The sequence below is a fragment of the Symphalangus syndactylus genome, chromosome 3 (assembly GCF_028878055.3).
Source record: "Symphalangus syndactylus isolate Jambi chromosome 3, NHGRI_mSymSyn1-v2.1_pri, whole genome shotgun sequence".
Lineage (NCBI taxonomy): Eukaryota > Metazoa > Chordata > Mammalia > Primates > Hylobatidae > Symphalangus > Symphalangus syndactylus.
Genome location: NC_072425.2, coordinates 57815970 through 57828156, shown reverse-complemented (window position 1 = coordinate 57828156; position 12187 = coordinate 57815970).

The window sequence follows — 12187 nt, the reverse complement described above, 5'->3', positions numbered from 1 at the left end:
CAAGTGATCTGGCCGCCTCATCCTCCCAAAGTACTAGGATTACAGGCGTGAGCCACTTCACCCAGCTGTAAACGTGTGTCTTTTTGAGCCACCTAATTCTACTGAAAGGAACCCCAAGATATGTGCATTCTATGAGGGGCAGTAGGGATAGTCGAGTCTTTTCCTAACTCATAGGGTAAGAATCACCTGAGGGTAAATCAGAATTACAGATTCCAGGGCTCTGCTGCAAAGATACTGAGTAGGAATCTCCAGAGAAGTGGATGGAGAATCTGGACTTCAAATGTCCTGGACGATTCTTTGGCTTAGGCAGGTTTGCTTTCAGAGGCAGATTTACCTGGGTTTAAATTCTTGCTCTGTCACTTTAGCTCCGTGATCCTTGGCAAATGACCTATTTAACTTCTCAAAGCCTCAGTTTCTCCATTTGTAAAACTAAGATTCTTCTTTACTCAGGGATCTTGGAAGAATTACATAAACTGATATTAAGTTCAGCTGCCAGCAAAGTTCCTAGCATGTAGTCAGAGCTTAATTATTATTACTTCCTATCCAATTCTCCTTTAGAACAATTGTGTTTGTTCAAATCCTACCAAGCTTTTCAGGCATTTATGCTTGCCTGTTATGCAAATAAACCAGACTGGCATGCTGGGAGGGAAGTACACAGCAAATGGCGAGAGGAAAATCCTCCCTGTAGATGCAAACTCTGTTTCTCAAACTGTGATCTATGTATCTGAATCACCTATGGCTCGCTTTAAAAATAAATAAAATCTGTAGACTCCTGGCTTTCACTCCATACTCATTGAATCAGAAGCTCTAGAAGTAGGGACCATAATCAGCTTTTTAAACAAGTATTCTCAGTAATCCTTACAAATCCTAAAGTAGGGCTTTTAACATTCAGAAGGACCTTATTCCAGAGAGAGCCCAGAATTGGTCTCTGACATCCAAATGTCAGTGCCATAATCAGACTCATTTCTCAGCGTCCTTCCTGTTAGTCTACTTTGTTACTCTGGCTCCACTGCCCTTGAATGTTCAAGAGAGGCAGTTGTTCCCTCCAGCTGGAGCGGAAAAGTAATTTGATCCAGCATTTCCTGCTATGCCTTCTGGTCTCCACAGCCTTCTTTCATGGTCTCCCTGCACCACTCTCAGTTGGCAGGGAGGGCCATGACGTGTGTGCAACTGTTCAGTTGTGTCAGCTCAGGTTGACATTGGTCCTTCTGGGACCATTGGCCAAGAAGACCACCTTTGTTGAAAAGTTGACTAAGCAACATGATCCCTAAAACAAAATGCTGAGAGTACAGCATGTCCCGAGGGCTGCTTCGTGGAAGCGACAGGTGGTGACTGGATGGAGCCCAGAGATGTCTGAGTATTCAAAGAACAAGTGCCAAATTTTTGTCCCTTCTAGCTTCTCCATTTTCCAATGACAATCTCAGTGTCTGAATATAGGGAGCACCACAGATTCTAGTTTTGTTCTAATGCAGGGGTGCTCAGCCTATCTGGCAATGGTCTTCTGGAATCCCTGTTGGTTTGAAAACAGGCTCCTATGCCTATGCTCTGGCCAATAGCTGAGAGCAGGTTCAGGCTCAGAGATGGAGCTTTGCCTCTTCCATGGAGGTGTATATTGCTAGGTGTTTAAGGAAGCCTTGTGGGGAGTTTGCTAAGAGAGATCCAAGTGCGAGAGGGACCAAGCTTCTCGGGACTCAGGGCTGAGCCTGAAGTTAATGCTCAGGTTTACACTTCTAAGAGAGTACAAGGGGTTTAAAGGAAGAGAAGCTTCTGCCCTTGTCTGTATTCACAGGTCCCTCTCTCCCTACCCTCTTCAAGTGGAGACAGTGATGCATGTCAAACAAAATTGGAATAGTATATTAGTATTCCTTCCTTCCTGGCTTTTAATTAAAGGGATCTATGGTGGATCACTATTATCAAGTCAGGTCTCTATGGCCAGAATGATTCACACAGCTGAAAACACAAACAAACAAAACTAAAAACCGAACAGAGTTACCCCTCGCCAAACTGATTTCAGCCGGCCCTCTATGCTGCTCCTCTTTTTTTGGTAACAGTTTCTCCAATAACAGTGACTCTCCTATCCAAGAAACACATGTTCTTAAGTCAAATCCTCCAATAAGTTGATGATCCAAGCTTCCTGTGAGTGATTTTGGGGCATGAGAAATGGATTGTCCAAGCATCATCCATTGGTGCAGCTGGAGATTTAGCAATTTTGCCCTAGAAAGTTGTCAAGGAAATCTCAGATGAAGATGGTGTTGCAGGTTGAGTTTCCTAGGAAGTGGATTTTCGTGATGGAGTTTGGTGTGTGGGAAGTTTATCAACGAGTGTCCCTCGGAAGGGAAATGTCATAGAAAGGAAGAGGAATCAGTAGTAGGCAGAATACAAGCCCATGGCTGTCTTAGTTGACTTCATGGCAGCTCTGGAGCTAGGATGGCTCTTCAGAGTTGGCCCAACTTGGGCTAAGATAGAACAGTAATCAGATATGGGCTGCCCCAGGAAGGAGCATAACCTCAGACAAAATGGCTTTCTGCAGCTGAGGCAGTCCCAGGAAGGGGCTGACAGTGAAGACTTTATGCCAGTAGCACTCCCAATGGCTGAGATTTGTTCAGTAAAGGGTGCCTGGTTGGGGCATCCTTATGCCCAACACAGATGGTGCTCCACGTGCCAATGACAAATTCCTGTGAGAAACACGTGGGTAATTTTGCATCACTCACCACTCTCCATTGGTGGTTATCCTCTTATCTCTTTCTTGTTCTTATCTTCTTTAGCTCTGTATCTTATTCTATTTCCTTGCTTCCAAGATAATTCTTTACCTCTAGCTTCTAGCTATGAGAACGCAGAACCATTACCATCTGTGTTAGCATTCAGTGGCTTCATCCATACTGGACCCTGGCTTGAAGGTTGGCTTTTAAGCACCGATCTAAACCTTTCTGAAGGTTTGGAGCCCTGATCTGAACCTCCTCATTCTTCTTTATGGCCGCAGGAGTACAGATGGTCCCCAACTTACGATGGTTCGGCTTACAATTTTTTGACTTTACAGTGGTGTGAAAACAATATACATCCAGTAGAAACGCTACTTCAGATATCAATACTGGAAGTTTTTCACTTTCAGTATGGCATTCAATAAATTACATGAGAGGCTGAACACTTTGTTTTAAAGTAGGCTTTGTGCTAGAAGATTTTGCCCAACTATAGGCTAATGTAAGTGTTCTGAGTGCATTTAAGGTAGGCTAGCTTTGCTGCTTGGTAGGTTAGGTGTAGTAAAAGCATTTTCAATTCATGATATTTTCAGTTTATGCTGGGTTTATCACATTGTAAGTCAAGGAACGTTTGTGTACTGCATCTATGCCTTCCTCTGATAAAGTTCATTATGCTTTTGGCATATTTCAGCCTCCTTCTACAAAAAGAGAACACAAAAAACCAGCTTGGATTTTAAATAAGGCAGAAACGCAGAGGCCGCATTCTGTCCTTGATGCTTAGCTTTGCACCATTCCCTGGAGAAAGCTCTTATGTCTTTTAGGTTCTGTTTGGATGCTTCTTTACATATGCTTACATGGCCTTGTTCCCAGTCTTTGGCTCTTCAAAAAATGAGCTGGCTGTTCATTAAGAGTCATGCAGCTGAGCTTATACCCATGAATTTTTCAGGGTATATTACTGAGTGTCCTTTAATCCCTAAGACTTGTAGATCTTGGAGGGCTGGATCTCTGAATAGAGTCCCAGGCTCCCATCCCTGTAGCATCAGCAATGACAGCTGCTTCCCATTTGCTGCTTAGATTCAGCTGAAACTCATCGGAAATCAGATCTGATGGTGGCCTCAGTTCTGATGACTACACTAACTTCATCCGATCACATTTCCAGTGAGTTAGGCTGGTTGCTGAGCCCTTTGTCCTGTTGTTTCCTTTAGACCAGCTTGGGATGGTGGTGCTTCATGAATAATCCATGCACATTAACCAGCTGCATGCATAAAGGCATTTCCACTGTGTCTTTGCTATGAAATTTTTTGTGGTTCTGATGTAATTCATAAATAACCAAGAAGAGCCAGACCCTGACTTAAAGTATCTAGAAACCTTAGAGAATCCTTTCAGGTTTCCCAAGAGAAGGCATGGTATTAACTTATCTCTAAATGGTTACAACAGGGATATTTTCCCTGGAGAGTTTTTAATGTCACTGTTGGCTGTATTGCAGGGACAAGGAATATATGGAAATGAAGATAACTTCTCAAAGCGTTTGAAACAAACTTTTATTTCAGTTTCTGGGGTTCTTTTTGGTTTTGGCTATTGCCTTAATCACCAAGTGGTGTGGGTTAAAACAAAAGCCATAATTAAATTGAACCCAATTTGGGGAAAAAACGTTGGGCAACTCTTTGCTTAAACAGAAGCAGGTGGTACTGGAATGCTTAGTGGAAGTGAGCTGTGAGGAGGGAATGCAGATTTTTTTTTTTCATTGAAAACAGTTAAAAATACTTGTGGTCTTTTATGCCAGGCTATGATCAAGATTTTATATATATCTGTGTGTATCTCCCAGTTTCAGGAAAACTGTGATGGAAATGCAATATAGTTTTAATTACAGAGTGGTCTTTTGTGGTAAGAGAGGATGGGATTTTGTATGTGTGTGTGGTGTTTATTTCCAGGGTTGTTTTAAGTAAAGATGTTCTCCTATTCTAGCAAAGATGTGATTTCACTTATACTCCATTCAGGAACTCATCTGTAGAGTAAAGCAATATGTTTTACATAGCTAGCTTTCATAAATGGAACGAAGGATGGATGGGAGGATGTGGCCATGACCCCACTGGCTGTGGGGGATGAGAGAGCCAATCTTGTTGACAAGGCAGGCATCCTATTCTTCTCTAATTGCTCAAGAGTTTTCCTTTCAGAGACTGTTCAATGAAACTTTCCCAGTAGAGAAACATGTCTTTAGGCTCGGGAATTAAGATGGCGCCACAGCCCAATTGTGAAATGCCAATTTCCCTACAAATATTGTTGCCAGATAAAGTACAGGATGCCAAGTTAAATTTGAATTTCAGATTAAAAATAAATAATTGTTTTAGGGTAAGTATGTCTCATAATATTTGGGACTAAAAATTATTCATTGTTCACCTGAGATTCAAGTTTAACCAGGCATCTGATATTTTTAGTCATGAGCTGTATAAGGATGTTTTGGTCAATGATGGACTGCATATACAACAGTGGTCCCATAAGCTTATAATACCATATTTTTACTGGACCTTTGCTATGTTTAGATACACAAATACTTACCTTTGTATTCCAATTGTCTATAGTATTCAGTACGTAACATGCTGTACAGGTTTATAGCCTTGGAGCAACAGACTCTACCATATAGCCTGTGTGTAGTAGGCTATACTATCTAGGTTTGTGTAAGTATACTCTGATGTTTGCACAATGACAAAATTGCCTAATATCTCAGAACTTATCTCTGATGTTAAGTGATCCATGACTGTATTTGCTAAATCTGGCATTCCTACCTCCAAAACGCAATTTTTTTTTTTTTTTTTTTTTTTTTTTTTTTTTTTTTTTTTGAGATGGAGTCTTGCTCTGTTTCCCAGGCTGGAGCTCAATGGCGTCATCTGTGCTCACTGCAAGCTCCGCCTCCTAGGTTCAAGCAATTTTCCCTCTTCAGCCTCCTGAGTAGCTGGGATTACAGGCACCTGCTATCATGCCCAGCTAATTTTGTATTTTTAGTAGAGACCGGGTTTCACCATGTTGGCCAGGATGGTTTTAAACTCCTGAACTCAGGTGATCCACCTGCCTTGGGCTCTCAAAGTGCTAGGATTACAGGGGTGAGCCACCACGCCCAGCCCAAAAGGCAATCGTTCCTCTAATTAAAAGTGAGTCAGATGCATATTGCTGTCTCAGATATTTTGTTGCTATTGTTGTCATTGCTCTTTTTAAATAGACTATTTTTTAGAGCAGTTTTAGGTTAACAGTAAAATTAAGCAGAAAGTACAGAGTTCCCATATATCTCCTGCTCCCACATGTATATAGCTTCCCTCATTATCAACATCTTGCGTCAAAGTGGTACCTTTGTTATAATTGATAAACCTACATTGTATATCATTAGGACCTGAAGTCCATAGTTTAGGGTTCACTCTTGGTATTGTGCATTCTGTGGGTTTCAACAAATGTATGATGACATTTACCTAGCATTATATCTTATAGAGTAGTTTCACTGCCCTAAAAATCCTCTGTGCTCTGATTTTTTTTAATCATCTCTATAGTTTTGCCTTTCCCAGGGTGTTCTATAGTTGAAAGCACGCAGTACATTGCTTTTTCAGACTGGCCTCTCCCACTTAGTGATATGTATTCAAGGCTCCTCCATGTCTTTTCATAGCTTGATAGCCTATTTCTTTTTAGCACTGAAGTATATTTGGATAACAGTACTTTATCAGATATGTGTTTTGCAAAATTCTTCCAGTCTGTAGTTTGTCTTCTCATTCTCTTCACTGTATCTTTTGCAGAGCAGACATTTTAAATTTTAATGAAGTCCAGCTTAACCTTAATCTTTCTGGGTCTAGTCTCCCTTTTTAAGAGTGAGGGGCCTAGATTAGATGATTTCTAAGACCCAATTTGACTCTATTGTTCTACTAAAAATATATAATTTTTACAACACTCCAGTGCCATATCATTTCTGATTAACTTGGGAATCTGACTGTGTGGGAAGCTAGGGAAACACCTTCCCCTCAATGAATATGAATATGAATATGCATGGCAGTTGTTTTATCACTTTAGAAACAGCACCATATTTCGAGCAGTTCTTTCATACTTGCTAGCTCCATTTGCTCACCCAGTCAACATTTATGTGGTTGTATGGGTTTGAGATACCAGGAAGAATAAGACTAGATGACTGCCTTAGTTCAGTGGGAGCTGGGTAAGGATGGGGATAGAGACAAGCACGATGAAAATGTCAGCACAATGTGGTAAGTACTGGACTACAGACAATGGCAGAGTATTATGAAATGTGGCACATGTGATTGTTTTTAAGAAAATTGTTTTCCTCATTGATGCACATTGAATTGCTTGTGAATTCTGGTATCTGGCCACTGTGATCAGGTATAATCATTAGAATCACATTATTTACTTTTACTGGCTTGGGCATACATGTACACATGAGCTGGTACACACACATACACACACACTGTATTAATCCATTTTCACGCTGCTGGTAAAGACATACCTGAGACTAGGCAATGTACAAAAGAAAGGTTTATTGGACTTACAGTTCCACGTGGCTGAGGAGGCCTCACAATCGTGGTGGAAGGTGAAAGGCACGTCTCACATGGTGGCAGACAGGAGAAGAGAGAAGCTTGTTCAGGGGAACCCCTATTTTTAAAACCATTAGGTCTCATGAGACTTACTATCATGAGAACAGCATGGGAAAGACTTGCCCCCATGATTCAATTACCTCCCCCTGGGTCCCTCCCACAACACATGGGAATTCAAGATGAGATTTGGGTGGGGACACAGCCAAACCATATCACACACATATCCACTAGTACAGAGAGAGAACAGTAGAAAAGTCATGTGTGCAGAAGAAAGGACAGAAAGAAGAGCTGCAATTAAAAACGGTCACCATTTATCTCCATTTTTTTCTATCTTCTGATGTTACTAAGATAAGGGATTTTAAAAAGTAGTCAAAATATATGAAGTACTTGTTATTTTTAAGGTGTTACTCACACTTACTTAATCCCATCAACTGTCCTGTGCATAGATATTATCATTATTCTCATTTCACAAATGAGAAAATGTAATCAGAAAGGTTTTTTTTCTTGATTGTTTAAAGGTTATGTGTGTGTGTGTGTTTTATTTATTTTTTGAGATAGGGTCTTGCTATGTTGCCTAGTCTGGTCTTGAATTTCTGGGATCAAGCTATCCTCCTGCCTCAGCCTCTAAAGTAGCTGGAACTACAGGGGTGTGCCACCATGCCCAGCTTTATGTATACATTTCAAATTAAAAATCCATCCACCATTATTAAAATCTGATTGGTCCAGGTCTAAGAAATACATTCAGCATTCTATGAGGGCCTCTATTTCCTAAGAAACTAATAATTATAATTTTGTGAAATATTTTCCTGTTTGATTTCCATGCACTTTTCTATACCTGGCTTCGAGAGAAAATGCACATCTCAAATGCAATGCTTTTATTATAAGTCTAGTTCTCATATTTCCCCCAGATCCAACTGAGCAGTTAGTTTTTTCTTGTAGAAAGAATCATAGTTATGTGATGCGCATTTTCCCTGGAAGCTGGACCAGTGTATTACTTGAATTAGGTTGCACAAATAAATGAGAAATTACTTTTTATTATTTTTTCAGTTCCTCCTCCTCCTTCTCTCTCTCTCCCTCTCCCTCCTCCTCCTCCTCCTCCTCCTCCTCCTCCTCCCCTTCTTCTTCTTCTTCTTCTTCTTCCTCCTCCTCGTCCTCCTCTGCTTCTTCCTTTCAGAGGTGGAGCCTTTCTCTTCGGCCCAGCCTGGAGTGCAGTGGCATGATCACAGCTCACTGTAACCTCAAAATCCTAGGCTGAAGTGATCATCCTGCCTCAGCCTCCTCAGTAGCTGGGTCTATAGGCCTGTGCTAACACACCTGGATAATTTTTAAAAATTTATTGTAGAGACGAGGTTCTTGCTATGTTGCCCAGGCTGACCTGGAACTTCTGGCCTGAAGTAATCCTTCTCTTTCAGCCCCTCAAAGCACTAGGATTATAGGTGCAAGCCACTGTGCTTAGCCAGAAGTTACTTTTAAAATAACTAGTAGATATGAATGTGAGCATTCTAAACGGATCATTAGATTAGTAGCCACTGAGTCTGAGCCATGTTTCCCTGTGACCTGAATAAGAATTATGGTAGAAAGCCTTGTAAAGCCTTGACTAGGAAGTGAAGAAGGTAGGGAGTAATTGCAACGGAGGGGATTGCTCGTTCTTGGCAGTAATATTCATCTATGCCATTCATTTAGGATGAAGAATAATGAGGGACAAAGCAAATGTTGGCCGTCTTCTCTGTCATGTATTTGGAAAATTAATCTTGGATTTATTAACCAGATAAATTACTCTCCTGCAAAGTGTAACCATAAATCAACACAGAAAGATTGAGATGGTATCATTTCCTTTGAAATAATAAACCAAAGGTGGTGTGGCAATCCAAGAGCAATTATAACACAATTAAATGTTCAGGTTACTCCTTCCCTCTCATAATTTATGCTTGGGAAAAATATACCTAAAGGTTTATATTTTTTAAGGGAAGTCAGAATTGTTGAGTAACCAAGAACAACAACAACAACAAGACATTGAAGATTCCCAAGTGGGAAGACTAGCAATTTAATGATTTCTTTCTTCAAAACAAAGATATATGTATAGCAAAACTATGAATTTTTTCTAAAAGTCTAATGAGAAACCATTATTGGTTTGGGTAAAATGATTTAATCTGCAACTAAAAACAGTCTTAGAGTCCCAGAATGTTTGAGTTGGACAGGAAATTAGACATCATTCTCTTCAGTCAAATAATTACAGCAAATTATTTGATAAACATTTATGTTGACTCCTACGAGGTGTATGGTGCTACTTAAGGTACTTTGGGTTAAAAAAAGAAGGAAAATGACACCAAAAGTGCAAGCAACGAGAGAAAAAATTGATAAATTGAACTTCTTCAAAATTAAAAACTTTTGTGCATCAACCCAAATTATTGAGAAAGTGAAAAGGCAACCTATACAGTGGAGGAAATATTTATAAATCCTATATTTGGTAAGAGTGTAGTATCCAGAATATATTTTTTAAAAAACCTCTTATAACTCAACCAAAAAAGACAAATAACTCAATTTAAAAAGGGGCAAAGGACTTGAATAGACATTTCTCCAAAAAAGATGTGCAAATGGCCACTAAGCACATGAAAAGATGGTCAACATGATTAGTCATTAGGGAAATGCAAATCAAAATCACAATGAGATACCATGTCAAACCCACTGAAACGGTTATAATAAAAAAAAGGAAAATAACAAGCATTGGCAAGGATGTGGAGAAACTGGAGCTCTGTGCGTTGCTGCTAGGAATGTAAAATGGTGCAGCTGCTATGGAAAACAGTCTGGCAGTTCCTCAAAAAGTTAAACATAGAATTACAGTAGGACCCAGCACTTCCACACCTTGGTGCATATCCCAAAGAATTGAAAACAGAGACTCAAAGAAATAGATGCACACTGGTTCATAGCAGCACTATTCACAATAGCCAAAAGGTGGAAACCACCCAAATGTCCATCAATGGAAGAATGGATTAACAAAGTGTGGTAAATGCATGCAACTGACTATTATTCAGTCCAAAAGGGAACGAAGTACTGATTCAGACCATAACATGAGTGAGCCTCAAACATATGCTGGCCAGGCACGGGGGCTCACGCCTGTAATCCCAGTACTTTGGGAGGCTGAGGCGGGCAGATCACCTGAGGTCGGGAGTTCAAGACCAGCCTGACCAACATGGAGAAACCCCGTCTCTACTAAAACTACAAAATTAGCTGGGTGTGTTGGTGCATGTCTGTAATCCCAGCTACTTGGGAGGCTGAGGCAGGAGAATTGCTTGAACCCAGGAGGCAGAGGTTGTGGTGAGCTGAGATCACACCATTGCACTCCAGCCTGGGCAACAAGAGTGAAACTGGGTCTCAAAACAAACAAACAAAACAAAACAAACAAACAAAAAAATTATACTGAGTGAAATAAGCCACACAGAAAAGATCACATGTTGTATGATTTCATTTATATGAAATACCTGCTAAAAGCAAATCCAAAGAGACAGAAAGAAGACTTGTGGTTGCCAGGGGTGGGGGAAGAGATGAAAGGGAAATGATTGCTGATGTGTATGGAAGTTTCTTTTGGGGTGATAAAAATATTTTGAAATTTGGTAAGTGTGGTGGTAGCAGAACATTGTGAATGTACTAAATGACACTGAATTTTACACTTTATAACGGTTAATGTTAAGTTACATGAATTTTACCTCAATTAAAAAAAAAGAAAAAAGTACAGCCTTCTATGGTGAAAAGGAGGCTGGATTGAGATCAGACTCAGGTTTGTGACTTGGTTTTCCTACCTTCTGTTTGTATGAACCTGGATAAATTATGCAACCACACTCTGGAAAATGCATTGTAGGAATATACAATAGGTGTTGTTTTAACTTCCCTTGGGTGGGCACTTCGATAACATTCAGTGGGCAATTCAGATAATATATGTCAAATGCTTTCCTACCTGGGATCATTATTTTCATGTAAAATAGATATCATCTACTGAGCAAAACTGGAATGATTGCAAAGTAATACCAGTAGAGAAAATGATGCATAAATACCATGGAAGGAAAGAACTGCAAGGGTGAGCTAAGTGAGGTGGGGAGGTACAAACAGCAAGTCTGGTCAGCTGAAGGTTGCCTGCTGGCCTTTTCATGTTGCTGGGAAGGCAGTAACAAACTATGTGAGTCAAGCAAAGGATCAGGCAATGGGGTGAGAAAAAGGAGAAGAGAGCTTGACTCATCCCTGGAGGGATAAACCACTGCTTTAACTGAGAGCCGGCACACCCCTGGGAAAGAAGGAGTCGCACCACATGATAGCTCTTCAGCCAGGGCTGGCTCAAGCCAACTGCTGCCTCAAGGGCTGCTTATTCTGTTTATCTTGCAATGTGTAGACGTGCCTAGTTGCCCTGGCCCCTGAGCACAATAGTGATCACAATGCAATTCCTTAGCCTTGCCTCATCATCCCTGATGAACCCAGGCCAGGTGCTCATTGACAGTTGATGCTTCCAAGGGAGAAACAGAGATGGAGTATCCTAGGTGCTCAGCAGGAGGTGTCTGTGCAGGCACATGGGGACCTCGTGCTGCTTATGCCTTAGTTGTGTGCAACTGCCTTCGTGATTTTATCGTCAGGAGCAAGGACATGGAAAAATCCTTTATTCAAGGGAAACATTCTTTTTACAGTGGCTCAGCAAAAGTCAGTAAAGGCAAATTTACTTTACCAGTGATGGAAAAATATGTTTGCCATAGGCAGGTGCTATTTAGAGCAAAAATAAAATATGCTCATACACACACATACAGAAATAATCATGTTAATGTTTAGTTTAACAACTATACTGGAATAGAAAGAACGCATTTATCAGCAGTCAATATCTATGGAATAATCATACAAAGAAAACCCATTTTTAAGCTAAAATAGGATAAA